This window comes from Equus przewalskii, chromosome 18 (genome assembly GCF_037783145.1).
Source record: "Equus przewalskii isolate Varuska chromosome 18, EquPr2, whole genome shotgun sequence".
Taxonomy (NCBI): Eukaryota; Metazoa; Chordata; class Mammalia; order Perissodactyla; family Equidae; genus Equus; species Equus przewalskii.
Window position 1 is genome coordinate 50956916 of NC_091848.1, and position 15515 is coordinate 50972430.

Here is a 15515-nt window from a genome sequence, read left to right on the forward strand (position 1 = left end):
CTTGCCAGGCATGTGAGTGAATCCTCGAAGTGAGCCTCCAGCCTCGGTCAGGGCTTCCCATGAATGCTGCCCAAGCTGCCATCTTGACTGCAGCCAGAGTCACCCAGCTAAGCCACTCCCAGATTCCTGACCACAGACACTGTGAGATAATGAATGTTTACTGGTTTAAGTTCCACATCAATTCGTTACACTTCAACAGATAACAAATACAGATTGATACGGCTACAGTCTCCATTCACAGAAGAGTCTGGGAGTGTTTAAGACTTTAAACGTCTCTAGAAAGAGGAATATTTTCCTTTCTGTTGAGCTATTCTAGCTCTGTTATTATTTGACCATTTCCCCAAAACATTTAACCTGTCATAGTCCAGATTTTCCAATCACCTATACAAAACATTTCTTCTAGATTTGCTTGTTAAATAGATTAACATCCCTAAACATTAAAAAAAATTTTCTTAATTCTTGACAAAATAAAAGTATTATTGATTATATCATATGTAGCCTATTTTACCAATGATTACGTCTCAGCTGGTATTCCAAATCCATAATGACTTTGTATAAGTAAAAAATCACCTTTTCTTGTAAGCTGTCTTTGTAGCTCAAGAAGGCAGGCTGCTAACGTGGCAAATAAAATTTGATTTATCTAAATACACAGTTGTGCATGGTACATAAAAAGCATTTGCTATATGCTAGAAGCTATTCTAACCTGCTTTATATTAACCATTTAATCCTCACAAAAACCCTCCAAGGTAGAATCTATTATCTCCTTTTAATAGACATATAAAGGTAAAGAAAGGTTAAGGAACTTTCTCAAGGTCACACAAAATCAATGGCAGAGCCATAACTGAACCCCCACAGTCCGGCTTCTGAGCCCATGCTCTTAACTACGAGCCTATAGTGGCTCTCCTAACCTCTAATCTGTCTACTTCATAAACTCCTATGGGTAGGAGCGTGACCGGTGGTGTAGTGGTCAAGTTCACGTGCTCTGCTTCAGCAGCCTGGGGCTCACAGGTTCGGATCCCGGGTGCGGACCCAGCTCTGCTCATCAGGCCACACTGCAGCGGCATCCCACAAAAAATAGAGGAGGATTGGCACAGATGTTAGCTTAGCGACAATCTTCCTGAAGCAAAAAGAGGAAGAGTGGCAACAGGTGTTTGCTCAGGGCCAATCTTCCTCATACACGCACAAAAAATATACCATGAATAATGGAAAGACCATGTGCTTTGGAATTAGAATATCAGAGGTATAAAGCCCCTTATGTCTATGATTTAACTACTGCAAATCTGCTTTTCTCATCTGTAAAATGGGGATAAAATAGGTTTCATTTTTATTTTTATGAATATTAGATTAAAACATGAATAAAAGACACCCTAGACAAGGCAGAACCCATAACCAGTATTTATTCATGTTTTATCTTTTCCCCATAGGCAGGTTTTAATTAAAGCCAACGGAGCTTAAGCTTCCAGATCCTTCGATTTCACAGCCCCATCCAAGACACTGTGCCTCATTTCATACTTATAACTTGGATTCCTTTTCTTAAAGATGGATCCTCCAAATTGTATGACCTTCAGACTCTACAAAACCTGGATCTAGGGGCTGGCCTGGTGGTACAGTAGTTAAGTTCACAAGTTCTTCTTCAGCAGCCCCAGGTTCTCAGGTCCAGATCCCAGGCGTGGACCTAGCACCACTTATCAAGCCACGCTGTGGCAGGCGTCCCACATATAAAATGGAGGAAGATGGGCACATATGTTAGCCCAGGGCCACTCTTCCTCAGCAAAAAGAGGAGGACTGGTGGCAGATGTTAGCTGAGGGCTAATCTTCCTCAAAAGAAAAACAAAAAAACCCTGGATCTATCTCTGCTCTCCCCATTAATTATTTCAACTCTAAAGCAAGCCAAATGGGTAAGAGGGACTAAATATACTCCACCTTGTCTGTCCCATGGAATGTAGCTATAAAACCTGGACAAAATGTACGTCACAGCTATTTAACAGGGAAATGGGGGAAGAACAACAAATTTTGAAGTACCGGTTTCTCCATTCTGTCATGTGCTGGGCCTCAAGCATTTCTGTGGCAGTAGAAGGAAGCAGTTGAAACAAGAGCCCACTAGGAGCCAAAAGTAAACAAGGGGAACCTTCATCTCTGATTGGAGGAACACTGGTCCCAAGATGCCTTGGGGCAAACCTCTGTTGCTTTTATTCTCTCTTTATCTTCCCACCACTGATCCCCAGACCAGGGCTCAATCATGGGGAACTGCACAGTACAGCATGGTAACTAAAGCCCCAGCTTCCCAACTAGAGAACCAAAATGAAAGTGGGAGACGGCACAGAGGAGTTCTTATGAACTCCTCGTCTCACCCAACGCTACACATGCATGGATCCGATCCTGGACAGTGTACAAAGACAGTGGGAACTGAACTAACGGATAGAGCACCACTCAATTCCAAGATTGGCCACTGGGTGGCAAATAAGTGGAACAGATCCAAATAACACTGAAAAGGCTCTGAAAACCGAACTGACATAGGAACCACAATTCACAGAGGGCTGAAGTGAACTTGAATCCCAAACTTAACTAAATCAATTGCCTACTAAAACTAAAATATCAATATTTTCCATAGGATTTAAAAAGACCCAGAGTTCATAATAATCAAACTGTCCAAGATAAAATCCAAATTATCAGCATATGAAGGAATAGGAAAAATCTCAACTTGCATAGAAAAAGACAGTCAACAGATACCAACTCTGAAATGTTAGAATTATCTGACAAAGATTTTAAAGAAGCTTTATAAAAATATCCTCAACTCTTGAAAAGGATGGGAAGACAGAAAGGATTTAAAAGTGGTAACGATGCTCTGAAAAAGTTTGCACACTTCTTATATAAACATGCCCTTACAATATAACCATGCAATTCCACTCCTAGGTATTAGCCCAAGAGAAATCAAAACTTATGCTCACACAAAAATGCATACACAGATGTTTATAGTGGCTTTATCCCCAACTGCCATAAACTGGAGGCAACCCAATGGGTAAACAGATAAACAACTGTAATATATATATAAAATGGAATACTACTCAGCAGAAAAAAAGAATGGGCTATTGATACAAGCAACAACTTGGATGAATCTCAGGCATTATAGGAAGTGAAAAAAAGCCAGTCTCAAAAGGTTACATACCATATGATTCCATTTATACTACATGCTCCAAAAGACAAAACTATAGTAATGAGGAAAAGAACAGTGGTTGTCAGGGGTTAGAAGGAGGGTGTGACTACAAATAACATAAAAGAATTTGGGGGACGATGGAACTTTCTAAATTTTAACATTGAACTACACACAAAACCTATCCGCCTTTTAAAATCCATAGACCGATATACACAAAAAGTCAATTTTATTGCAAGTTAATCTAAAAAGTGAAAATTTTTAAAGCCCAAGTTTAAATAGAAAAACAGAACAAAAATTGCTAGAGTATTTATGAATAAAAGCATTTATAAGAGATAAGTTGTATCAGTTTACTGATTTAAGAGGCTTTGGGCCCATTACACTAAAGGCCAGTGGAATCAACCAGGCCGCAGTGGAATTGAAAATGACTTACAAAGGTGTAATCCTACCCAGTATACTTCCTGCTCTACTGTATATACAAAACCAAGACCAAAATAGCACATGGAAAGAAAATCAAAGAACAGGGTGTCACCGTCAGTCACCAGCCAGCGGCTCAGGTCTTTAAGCCGAACATCGACACTACCTGAGAGAAGACTCTGTCTGTGTTTAGAAGACCCAATCCAACGTTAATAATTCCTCCCGGAAATCCCAAGCTATGTTCTACATCACATCATCTGTGCAGTGCTTTCATTTTCTCTGCCACAGCAAAAACCAGATGAGGAAATTCCACTTCCAGAAAGATGGGACAGACATACTTGTCCCTAAGTCTCTCACTAAGTACAACTAAAAACACTAGACATTATATATAAAACAATCCTAAAAAGACTCTGAAAGGGAGGAAAAAACAGACTAGCTAAGGACTTCAGGACCCAAGGAACAACACAGTGGGGAGTTCCCTGGATTTTCTTTTTGACCCACATATCCTAGACTTGGAACGGAAGAAGCCAGCAACCCAGAAATGCCAAGAGGGCACAGACAAAAAAGTCCCAACCAAAGCCAGCTCTCTCTAATCAAAGGACAGGGAAAGGGGCAGCCTATCAAGACAGAAAGCTTTTAGACAATAATTGCTCTACACGAGCAAAATGTGACAGAAAAAACCATGGCCCCACACCTACCAATGCCAGCTAAGGCCAATGCAGAACCTAGACTTTCCCCCTTCACCAGGCTATAAAGATGAGCCACAGCTCCCACAACGAGCGGTATCAGAGGACAGAAGGGAGCTGGGATTCTCATCCTGTGAGGTGTAACAAGTGCCCCCTTGTCCCTGCCCCACACACAGAGAGTCCGTACAGGTCACGTGAAGACACAGAACTTACATCACCACCTAGCAGTAACAACGCTTCCCTCTTTCTCCCCACTTGGGTGGTATCAGAGGAGACCTAGCAGGATATAAGGACTTTGACCACTGCCCAGCAGTAATGAGGCCGCCCCCGACCCCAACCACTGGTATCAGTGGAGGCCATGTGTAAAGCAGTAATGAGACACTCTTATCCTTTCCAGCTTGAGTGGTACCCACAGAGGCCTAGTGGAGGGTGGGAACTCTCACCTCTACCCAGAAGTACCAAGGAGCCCTTGGGTGTCAATGAAGCCCAAGCGGGGAAACCTACACTTCTCTTCCAATCCGGCACTAACAGATGGTGCCATCCCCTCCCGCTGCCATAGCAGTGTCAGAGCAAGCCAGATAAGAAAGGAAGTTTAAATAAGATCTGGTTTCATAACATAATGCCCAGAATATCCAAGTTTCGATCGAAAGTCACTCCTTGAACCAAAACCAGTAATACCTCAACTTGAATGAAAAAAGATAATCAATCAATGATAAATTAAAGATGAGAGAGATGTTAGAATTATCTGAAAAAGATTTTAAAGCAGCCATCAGAAAAATGCTTCAATGAGCAGCTACAAACATGCCTGAAACAAAACCATAAAATGTCTCAACAAAGAAATACTACCAGATATAGAAAAGAACCAAATGCAAATTTTGGAACTGAAAAGTATGACAACCAAAATAAAACACTTAATGAAGATGAGTTCAACAGCTGAATGGAGGGGATAGAGGAAAGAATCAGTAAACTATTTGATGAGAAAACAATAGAAATTACCTAAACTGAACAAAAGAAAGAAAATTTCTGAAAAAAACTAAACAGAGGCTCAGGGATCTATGAAAAACTAAGAAAGATCTATGATCAATGCCACTGCAATCCAGGAAGCAGAAAAAGAGGGAAGGGTTGAAAAAGTACTCAAACAAATAATGGCTGAAAACATCCCAAATTTGGCAAAAGACACATACCAACACACAGCATACTCAAACTTCTGAAAATTAATCATCTCCTCCCCCACCTCCATCCCAAATCGTGAATGCAGCAAGAGAGAAAAGAGACCTTACCTACACAGGGGAAGAACAATTCAAATGACAGCACATTTCTCATCAAAAACCATGGAGATCAGAAGGCAGTGGCACATTTTCCACGTTCTGCAAACAAGAACTGTCAACCTAGAACCCTTTACTCAGTGAAAATATCCTTCAGGAAGAAAGAGGAAATAAAGACATTATCAGATGAAGGAAAACTCAGAGAATTTTCACCAGCAGACCTAACCAAAAAGAGTGGCTAAAGAAGTTCAGCAAACAAAAAGGAAAAAGGAAAAGGAACCTTGGGATGTCAAGAAGAAAAAAAGAACACGATAAATAAAAATATGGATAAATACAATACGCTTTCCTTCTTAAGTTTTCTAAATTATGTTTGATGGTTGAAACAAATTATAACAGTGTTTGATGCAGTTCTAAATGTACACAGATAAAGTATTAACACATTCATATTATAAATGGAAGAAGTAAAGGGACATAAAGAAAAGGGAGGTAAACGCACTAATTAAAAAGACAGAGTGACAGTGGTTAAAAAACATGTTCTACCTATACGCTGTCTACCAGAAACTCTCCTCAAATATAATCACGTAGTAAGGCTGAAAAGAACGGAAATGGTATATCACGTAAACATTAATCAAAAGAAAGCAAGAATGCTAATCAGAAAAAGTTGACTTCAGAGCAAAGAAAATTATCAAACACAGAGAAGAGTATAACATCATGATAAAAGGGCCAGCCATACCATCAAGAAGATATAGCAATCCTAAATGTGTATGTACTAATAACAGATCTACAAAACAGGTAAAGTAAAAACTTATAAAACTGAAACAAGACACAGACAAATCCACAGTTAGAGACGCTGACCACTCTCTCTTAGCAATTGATGGAATGATTACAGAGAAAATCAGACAGGCTATACGAGAACTTAACACCATCATCAAACAACAGGATCTAACCAACACTAATAGAACACCTGACCCAACAAGAGAATACACATTCTTTATCAAGGGCTCAGGGAATCCATAGGAAGAAAGACCATATGCCAGGCCAGAAAACAACTTCATAAACAAATTCAAAAGAATTAAAATCTTATAGAGAGTGCTCTCTGATCACAATGAAATCAAATTAGAAATCATCAGCAGAAAGATAAGAAAACTCCCTTACACTTGAAAATTAAATTATATACTTATAAATAATCCAGGATCATAAATCTCATGAGATCTGAATGAAAATGAAAATATAGCCTATCAAAACTTGTAGGACACAGCAAAAGCAGTGCTGAGAGGGGAATTCGTAGCACAAAGCGCTTTCTTTTGAAAAAAGAAGTCTTACAAATCAATAGTTTAAATCCCTACCTCAAGAACCTGGGAAAAGATCAAAATAAACCCCAAAACACAGAATTTAAGGAAATAATAAAGAATAAAAATCAATGAAATTGTAAACAGAAAAAGGATTTTGGTATTACCCTGATGCAAAGAGAGATAAAAATAGTACCAAAAAGGAAAGCGAGACACCAATATCCTTCATTAGTTTAGATGAAAAATCCCTAACAAAATATTAGCAAATAGAATTAAGCAATGTACAAAAGGAATTATACAACATAATCAGGAACTCATTTCAGGAATGTAAAGATGATTCAATATTCAGAAACCACTTAAATTAATCTACCATACTAACAGGTAAAAGAAGAAAAATCATACATCCCTATCAACTGATTCAGAAAAAAGTATTTAATAAAATTCAACATCCATTCATGATAAAAACTTTCACTAAGAGAAATCGAGCGAGAAGTTCTTCAATTTGATAAAGAATATCTAAAAATAACTTATGGCTAACATTATAATAGGAAAGTACTGAATGCTTTTTTCCTAAGATTAGGAGCAAGGCAAGGATGTCCACTCTCATCACTCTTATTACATAGTGCTGGAAGTTCTAGTCAGCCCAGAATATCAAGAAAAGGTAATAAAATGCAAGTACATCTGAAGGGAAGAAACAAAACTATCCCTATTTGCAGATGACGTGACTGTCTACGTAGAAAATTCCAAGGAATCTATAAAACAATGTCTAAAAATGAATAAATGAGTTTATAAGGTCAAAAGACACAAATTAAATATAGAAAAACCAATTGCTTTTTATATGAGCAATGGATATGTGAACATCAAAATTAACACTTTTTTTTTTTTTAAAGATTTTATTTTTTCCTTTTTCTCCCCAAAGCCCCCCGGTACATAGTTGTGTATTCTTCGTTGTGGGTTCCTCTAGTTGTGGCATGTGGGACGCTGCCTCAGCGTGGTCTGACGAGCAGTGCCATGTCCGCGCCCAGGATTCGAACCGACGAAACACTGGGCCGCCTGCAGCGGAGTGCACGAACTTAACCACTCGGCCACGGGGCCAGCCCCAAAATTAACACATTTTTATATACTGAAATGAACATGTAAACACCAAAATTAAAAATACCACTCACAATAGTTAAAAAAATGAAATAACTGTAAATCTAACAAAACATGTCCAGTGTATGCCGAAAACTACAAAATGCTGATGAAAAAGAATCAAAGAAGATCTAAATAAATGAAGAGACATACTGTGTTCAAGATTGGAAGAGTAAACATAATAAAGGTGTCAATTCTCCCCCAAACTGATGCAGAGATTTAACACAATTATAACAAGATCCCAGTGAGATTTCTGTAGCTACAGTAGATACAGACAAGATTATTCTAGATTTTATATGGAAAGGCAAAGGAACTAGAATAGCTAAAACAATTTTTTTTACTTGATTTTTTTTTTGAGGAAGATTGGCCCTAAGCTAACATCCGCAGCCAATCCTCCTCTTTTTGCTGAGGAAGACTGGCCCTGAACTAACATCTGTGCATACCTTCCTCTATTTTATATGTAGGATGTCTGTCACAGCTGGGCTTGATGAGCAGTGCTAGGTCCGCACCCAGGATCCAAACCAGCGAAGCCGGGGTGCCAAACCAGAGGATGCAAACTTAAGCGCTACACCACAGGGCCAGCCCCTAAAACAATTTTGAAAAAGAAGAATGAATGTCTACCTGATTTCAAGACATACTATGCAGCTACAGTAATCAAGAACATATGATATTGGTGGAGGAACAGACACATAGATCAATGTAACAGAACAGAGAACCCAGAAATAAACCCATAGAAATAAGACTATCTTATTTTTGGCCAAGGCACAAAAGCAACTCAAAGGAAGAAGGACGCCTGTTCAAAGTAATTGTGCTGGAACAACCACCACAGGCAAAAAAAGGACCTCAACCTAAACTCACACCTTACACAAAAATTAACTCACAATGAATCATGGACTTAAATGTAAAACACAAAACTATAAAACTTTTAGGAAAAAACATGAGAAAATCTTCAGAATCTAGGGCTAGGTAAAGAGTTCTTACACTTAGACTCTTAGACTTAGACCAAAAGCACAATCCACAAAAGGAAATACTGATAAACTGGACTCAGTCAAAATTTAAAACTTTTCTCTGCCAAAAACCCTATGAAGAAAGGATAAGGTCTAGTATGCAGAACATACAAAGAACTCTCAAAATCCAACACTAAAAAAAAAACAATCCAATTAGAAAATTGGCAAAACACATGAACAGTTATTTTACCAAAGATTTACAGATGACAAATGAACACATGAAAAGATATTCAACACTATTAGTCATCACAGAAATGCAAATTCAAACCACAATGAGATACCACTATACATCTAACGAAACAGCTTTAAAAAAAAAAGTGACGACACCAAAAGCTGGTGAGGATATAGAGAAATTGGATCATTCATATGCTACCGGTGGGAATACAAAATAATATGGCCTCTCTGGAAAAACATTTGTCAGTTTCTTTAAAAAACTAAACATGTAACTATCATACGATGCAGCAACTGCATTCCTGGGCATTTGTCCAGAAGAAAAGAAAATTCATACAAGAACATGTACATGGATGTCCACAGCAGCTTCATTCATAATAGCTCCCGAACTGGAAACAACCCAGATGTCTTTCAACAGGTGAACGGTTAACCTGCGGTATCTCTACATCACAGAATACTGTTCAGCAATAAAAAAAGAACTACTGATACACACAACTTGAATGCATCTCTAAAGGATTACGCTGAACGAAAAGAAGCCAATCTCAAAAGACTACATATTACATGACTTTATTTCTGTAACATTCTTGAAATGACAAAATTATAGAAATGGAAAACAGATCAGTAGTTGCAAAGAGTTATATGGGGGTGGGGGCAAGAGGGATGTGGATGTGGCTATAAACAGGGTAACAGGAGGGATCCTTGAGGGGATGGAAATGTCCTGCATACTGACTGTATGTATGTCGCTACTCTGGTTGGGATATTTCACCACAGTTTTGCAAGAAGTTATCACTGGGGAACGTGGATTCAGCATACATGGGATTTCTCTGCATTATTTCTGATAACTGCATGTGAATTCACAATTATCTCAAAATAAAAAAGTTCAGTTAAAAAAAAATGACAAAACAGTACTGATAAAAAAATAACAAACAAAAAGCAGGTGAGTGGCGTGTGCTTCTCCTTCACGTCCTCACGCCTTGTGTGGAGACTGTCTCCCTAGGGCTAGGGTTACCAAGTCAGCTTTTACTCTCGCTCCATATTGGTCCTTTGCTGATATCACTCATTCTGGAAGCATCAATGACCGTATGCCAATGATTGCCCAATGTGTATTTCAAGCCAATTCCTCTCTTCTGAAGTCCAGACATATTGTACTGATAAATGACTGTCTCAATCCAGGTATCTTACAGGCACTTCAAGCTCAGCATGTGTACATTTATCTAAACACATCACTTTTCCCCACGGCCCCCAGATCTGCTTCTCTTGGGGCTTTCCCTGTTTCGGCAGTTGTCACTATACTGTCCAGTGCACATGGCTGCTAATGCTAATATGTGGTTTCCTCTGTCTCCTTCTCACATATCTAGTCAACCTGAAAACACCATTAATTCAGGTTCCTAAATACATGGTCAATGAGCATCCTTCTTCCCATCCCCACCTGGTCTAAGTTGCCTCTGTACCAGTCTCTTGAATGATGTCTGCATGCCCATTTGGGGCTCCCTCAAAAGCAGCCCTCCTGCAGCAACCAGACTGACCTTCACACAATGCACATCCAAACACCTCACTCCCTGGCTGAAAACTTTTCAATGGGACCCACTGCGCTTGCCATAATCTCATCAAGGCACACAAAATCTCACATATTCTGGTGGCCACCTGCTTCATACCATCCTTTCTGCTCTTCTCTAAACTCCTACCATAATAGACTCCTCCCGTTTCTCCTAGGCATCCTGGTCTTTCTCACCTGAGGGCCTCTGCACTTCTACCACTCCCAGCCCAATCTCCCTGATGTCACCTGATCCGACAGACACTTCCTCCAAGATGGGTTCTCCTGAGCCCTCAGACTGCGACAGGTCCCTTGTTAAATAAACAAACCTATGCAACTTGAAATGCAGCTGATTAAAGTGTTTTAATGAAAACAATCAAATCAATCTGAGATTCATGCACAGGTAGTACCTAGAGTATAAATCAACATATTTCAATACATAAATCATACACATTTGGTTTGGCGCTTTACTTAGGTTAATTTTGGCCTACCTGATAAACTTGACATCCATTTTCTGTGAGGCTTTCTCAATATGAAGTCTAATAATAATAAATTCTCCTAGTAAGAGGCTTTGTCATTCATTGTCCAACTATGACTGTGATCTTGGATTTCCAGCCTCCAGAACTGTGAGAAAGAAACACTTGTTGTTTCTAAGCCACCTAGTCTGTGATCTTTTGTCTTAGTGGCCTGAACTGACTAACACAGAAGATTGGTACCGTAGTGTTGCTATAACAAAGATCTGAAGCGGCTTTGGAACTGGGTAACCGGTAGAGGCCAGGAGAATTTTGAAGAGCGTGCTAGAAAAAGCCTACATAACCGTGACCAAACCGTTAAAAGCAATTCCAGTGAGGGCTCAGAGGGAGAAAAGAAGAGCTGTGGAGAGAGGCCCAGCCTTCCGCGAGAATACCTAAGTGATGGTGAACACGAGGTTCATGGAAAAGCGGACCATAAAGGCCATTCTGACGAGATCTCAGACGGAAATGAGGAGCATGCTATCGGAAACTGGAGGAAAGGCCATCCTGGTTAGAAAGCAGCGGGGAACGGGGCTGAACTGTGTTCACATCCCTGCACTGGGTGGAAGACAGAACTCGTGAGCCATGAAATCGGTATCTGGCTCAACCTTTCTCTAAGCCAAGTGTTGAAGGTGCAGCTTGGCTTCTCTTGAATGCTTACAGTAAAATGCAAGGAGAAAACCATGACTTAAAGACAGATTTTTTAATCAAAAAAGAAAGCAGAAATTAAAGTCTGGAAAACACTCAGCTTATCCATATTACAAAAAATGAGAATGCATGTTGGGTAGAGAACACTCGTGGTGTGGCCAAGAGACCTTTGCACAAGGAGACTAGTAGAGATGTGAACCTGGGATCCACCCCGGCAGGAAACAGCAGGTCCCACCCAAGGGAGAAGGAGACAGGCATGGGTGAAGGTCGGCTGTCGCGCTCACAATTTACAGGACAGGACGTGGAGCTGCTCCGCTGCAAACCTGCGATACGCTTCAAGCCAAGGAAAGAAGGATCCCCACGGCGATTCAGACGTCACCAGGGCTTCCTCCTTGGTTTCAAGAGCGGCTAGAGCATCACTTGGGTTTCAACAGGCCACAAGATCTCCCCCCTAAAAACAGGGGAGCCAGATCCCTCCCAGCAGAGCCATAGGGGAGAGGCTCTCTCCACTTAGATTTCAAATGATGGAGCTGCCTGGAGCTACGGGGGCAGGACGCAAGCTGAGGGCACAGGCAGAGTGAGGCCACCACAGAGACTCCCATATGGCAATGCCCAGCAGAGCTGTGGGGCTGGGGCTCCAGCTGGCCCATAACGCCAAACCAGCAGAGCCACAGGTGTCCCATTCCAGCCCGGGAAAGCTGCTGTGTGGGCTGCACTCAGCAAAGCCATGGGGGCAGGGACGCCCTGAGTGTGTCCAGAAGGAGGGATCCCAGCCCCAGCGGGTGGTAGGCGGAGCATCGAGGAAAAGAGGATTACTCTCGAGCCTTAACACTGGATGTTGTTTGCCTTATTGGGTTTCGACCTGCTTGGGATCTATCACCCCTTTCTTTCCTATTTCTCTCTTTTGGAAGAAGAGAGTTTAACTCTACACCTGTCCCCCCATTACATTTTGGAAGCACATAACTTGTTTGATTTCATAGGTTCACAGCTGCAGAGGAATCTGCCTCAGGATGAATCACACCTTACGTCTCATCCATATCTGATATAGATGATATTCAGATAAGACTTTGGACTTTAGACTTCTGAGTTTTTGCTGGAACTAGTTAAAACTTTTGGGGCCACTGGGATGGAATGAATGTATTTTGCATGCAAGAAGGACTTGAATTTGGGATGGGGGTAAGAGGCAGAATGCTATTGTCTGAATGTTTGTGTCCCCCAAAATTCCTATGTTGAAATCCTAATGCCCAGTGTGATGGTGTTAGGAGGTGGGGCCTTAGGTCATGAGAGTGGAACCCTCATGAACATGATTCGTGCTTTTATAAAAGAGAGCTCCCTTGACCTTTCTGTCATGGGATCATACAAGTCTGCAACCCAGAAGAGGGTCTTCCCCTGGCCGTGCTGGCACCCCGATCTCAGACTTCCAACCCCAGAACTATGAGAAATAACACATGCTTTGTAAATGAAGATGAAAAACTAACCCTAGAGTTTAGTTATCCAGGATTCTTTCTAAAGTTTGAAGAGATCACTCAGTCTGTTAATAATAATAAAAACAATAAAGAAAAAAAACACAGAGGGAAATGATGTGGGGATGTGGCATGTAAAAGCAACTTGTTTGAAGCTTTAGAATGTATGTCTACAAGCACTCTCTCAATAGTAATTTAGAGTGGTTAGGGTTTTAGATCTTTACATTTTAAAATTCTACAATAAGAAGTATTTCTAATGAATCTGTATTTCCCAATCTCATGGTTTTTTCTGATATCCCATCTTTGATTTCAAATTAATTATAGGTACTTTGTACTGAGTACTACTCAAGAACTTAGTAATTCTACTAGTAATCATACCTTCAGCTATTTGTCATATTACAGTTTTCAACTGTATGTTTCTGACGGTTCATGCATACATGGCTCATGATTCTGTGTACATTTAATCTTCATTTCCTGTTAAAAACATCTGGTTGAAAGCATCATTATGAAGCACAAAAATAATAAAGGGGTGGATTTCAGGATATAAGAGAAATAGCCATGTAAAAATACAACCACTATTAATTGAAGTAATGTAAAATATGCTTACAAAATAGAAATTAGACACTTGGGACTACTGGAGCCAAAGAAGCAACAGATGCTCTAAAAATGCAGCTTCACAGGGTTTCACTGTTGATATTTGCCAGCCTCAGCTTAATAAAACCAGTGTTTCCAAGCTGTGAAAGAGGACATACAATCAAACCTATACTAACCAGAGGCTGGAGAAGCAGCCTCACCTGGTTGACTAGATTTTCTTATAAAGCCTTTTTGTTTCGACCACTGCTATTGAAAATCCTTCTAAAATGTATTAAGGTATACTTGCTTGCTTAGTAAGTGAACAGTAGAGGGAGCATAATGAAATCAGTGGTGACCGCAGGTCTTACCATACATTAGGGTCAGCCTTGGTGTGAGCATCTGTTTTCACTGGACCCTAATGAAGCAGCGGACATTGGGCTGGATGTATACTGGCCCGAGGCTAACCATTCTTCCGATGCTCCTCTTTCTTTAACTAAACTGTTTAAAATCAATTTTTTTTTCTGCTTTATCTCCCCAAACCCCTCCCCCCCCCCCCCCCCCCGCTCCAGCCGTACACAGTTATATATCTTAGTTGCAGGTCCTTCTAGTTGTGGGATGTGGGACACTGCCTCAACGTGGCCTGACAAGCAGTGCCATGTCCACGCCCAGGATCCGAACCCTGGGCCACTGCAGCTGAGTGCACGAAATTAACCACTCGGCCATGGAACAGGCCCCATAAAATCAATTTTTTAAACAGGAAGAAGGAGCTTATTTTCCTATAAGTCAAAAGCAGGGAAAATAAACCTGGTTATCTGAGCTTTTATGATAGCACAGGAGCTTTTCTAAAGTAATAAGTATTCTTGAAAAATCTGTTCCATTTCAACACTTTTAAGGAAATGAGTGCCCAAGGGAAAAAGAAAGGTAAAATCCAATTCCTATATGGAGAAGAAAACACTACCGAAGAAAGATCTGCAACATCCAGGTACTGACTAAGTGCGCTAAGGTACTAAGTATGCTCATACACTAAGCACATGCCAAGCACTGTGGCTGCCGCGAGCCTTTCCTGCCTGTGCCTCAGTTTCTCCATCTGCAGAATGAAAAGACCAGCCATGTATGCCTCTCCTTTAATACATAAAAGCTTCCTGTGCTGTGAGTCATTATGAGCAAAGTGATGTTACTCTACCATTGTGTGTGTGGGGAGGGGGGCGGATAACTTTCCAAGAGGAGCTAGGATGCCCAAGCCCCCTGACCACTATTCTCTGCAGTGAATTTAGGAAGGCTGGCTCTCTTTATTGCTTTGGGCAGAACACTAAATGAATAACAAATCAAGAGTTCACTGGGCTATATGTTAAGGGATTAAATATTAAACATCCCAAAAGAGACGGGGAGGCATCCACGGAGGCGTCATCTCCTTTCAGTTTTCTTTGAAGTCTTATCCTAAATGACAAACGGTTATCAGCACTTGTCTGACCCCCAGAGCAGTGGAGTGGCCCCAGCAGAGCTGGATCTGGGCTCTAGCCCTGACAGCAACGAACTGCATGACCTTAGACAAGTCCCCTGCTCATCTGCAAAATATTTTCTTCTATTTCTGTCATTAAACAAAAATGCATGACGAATTCAACAAATTTCCTTTTAAAATAAAGATGTTACACAAACAGTTCAGGAGAA

The 15515-nt window shown here is 40.6% G+C and overlaps 1 protein-coding gene across 33 annotated transcripts in view; it reads right to left on the reverse strand.

The window, feature by feature from the left end:
• Positions 1-15515, reverse strand: part of BBX (BBX high mobility group box domain containing) — a 263283-nt gene that overhangs the window by 174299 nt on the left and 73469 nt on the right. The window lies entirely within an intron of this gene.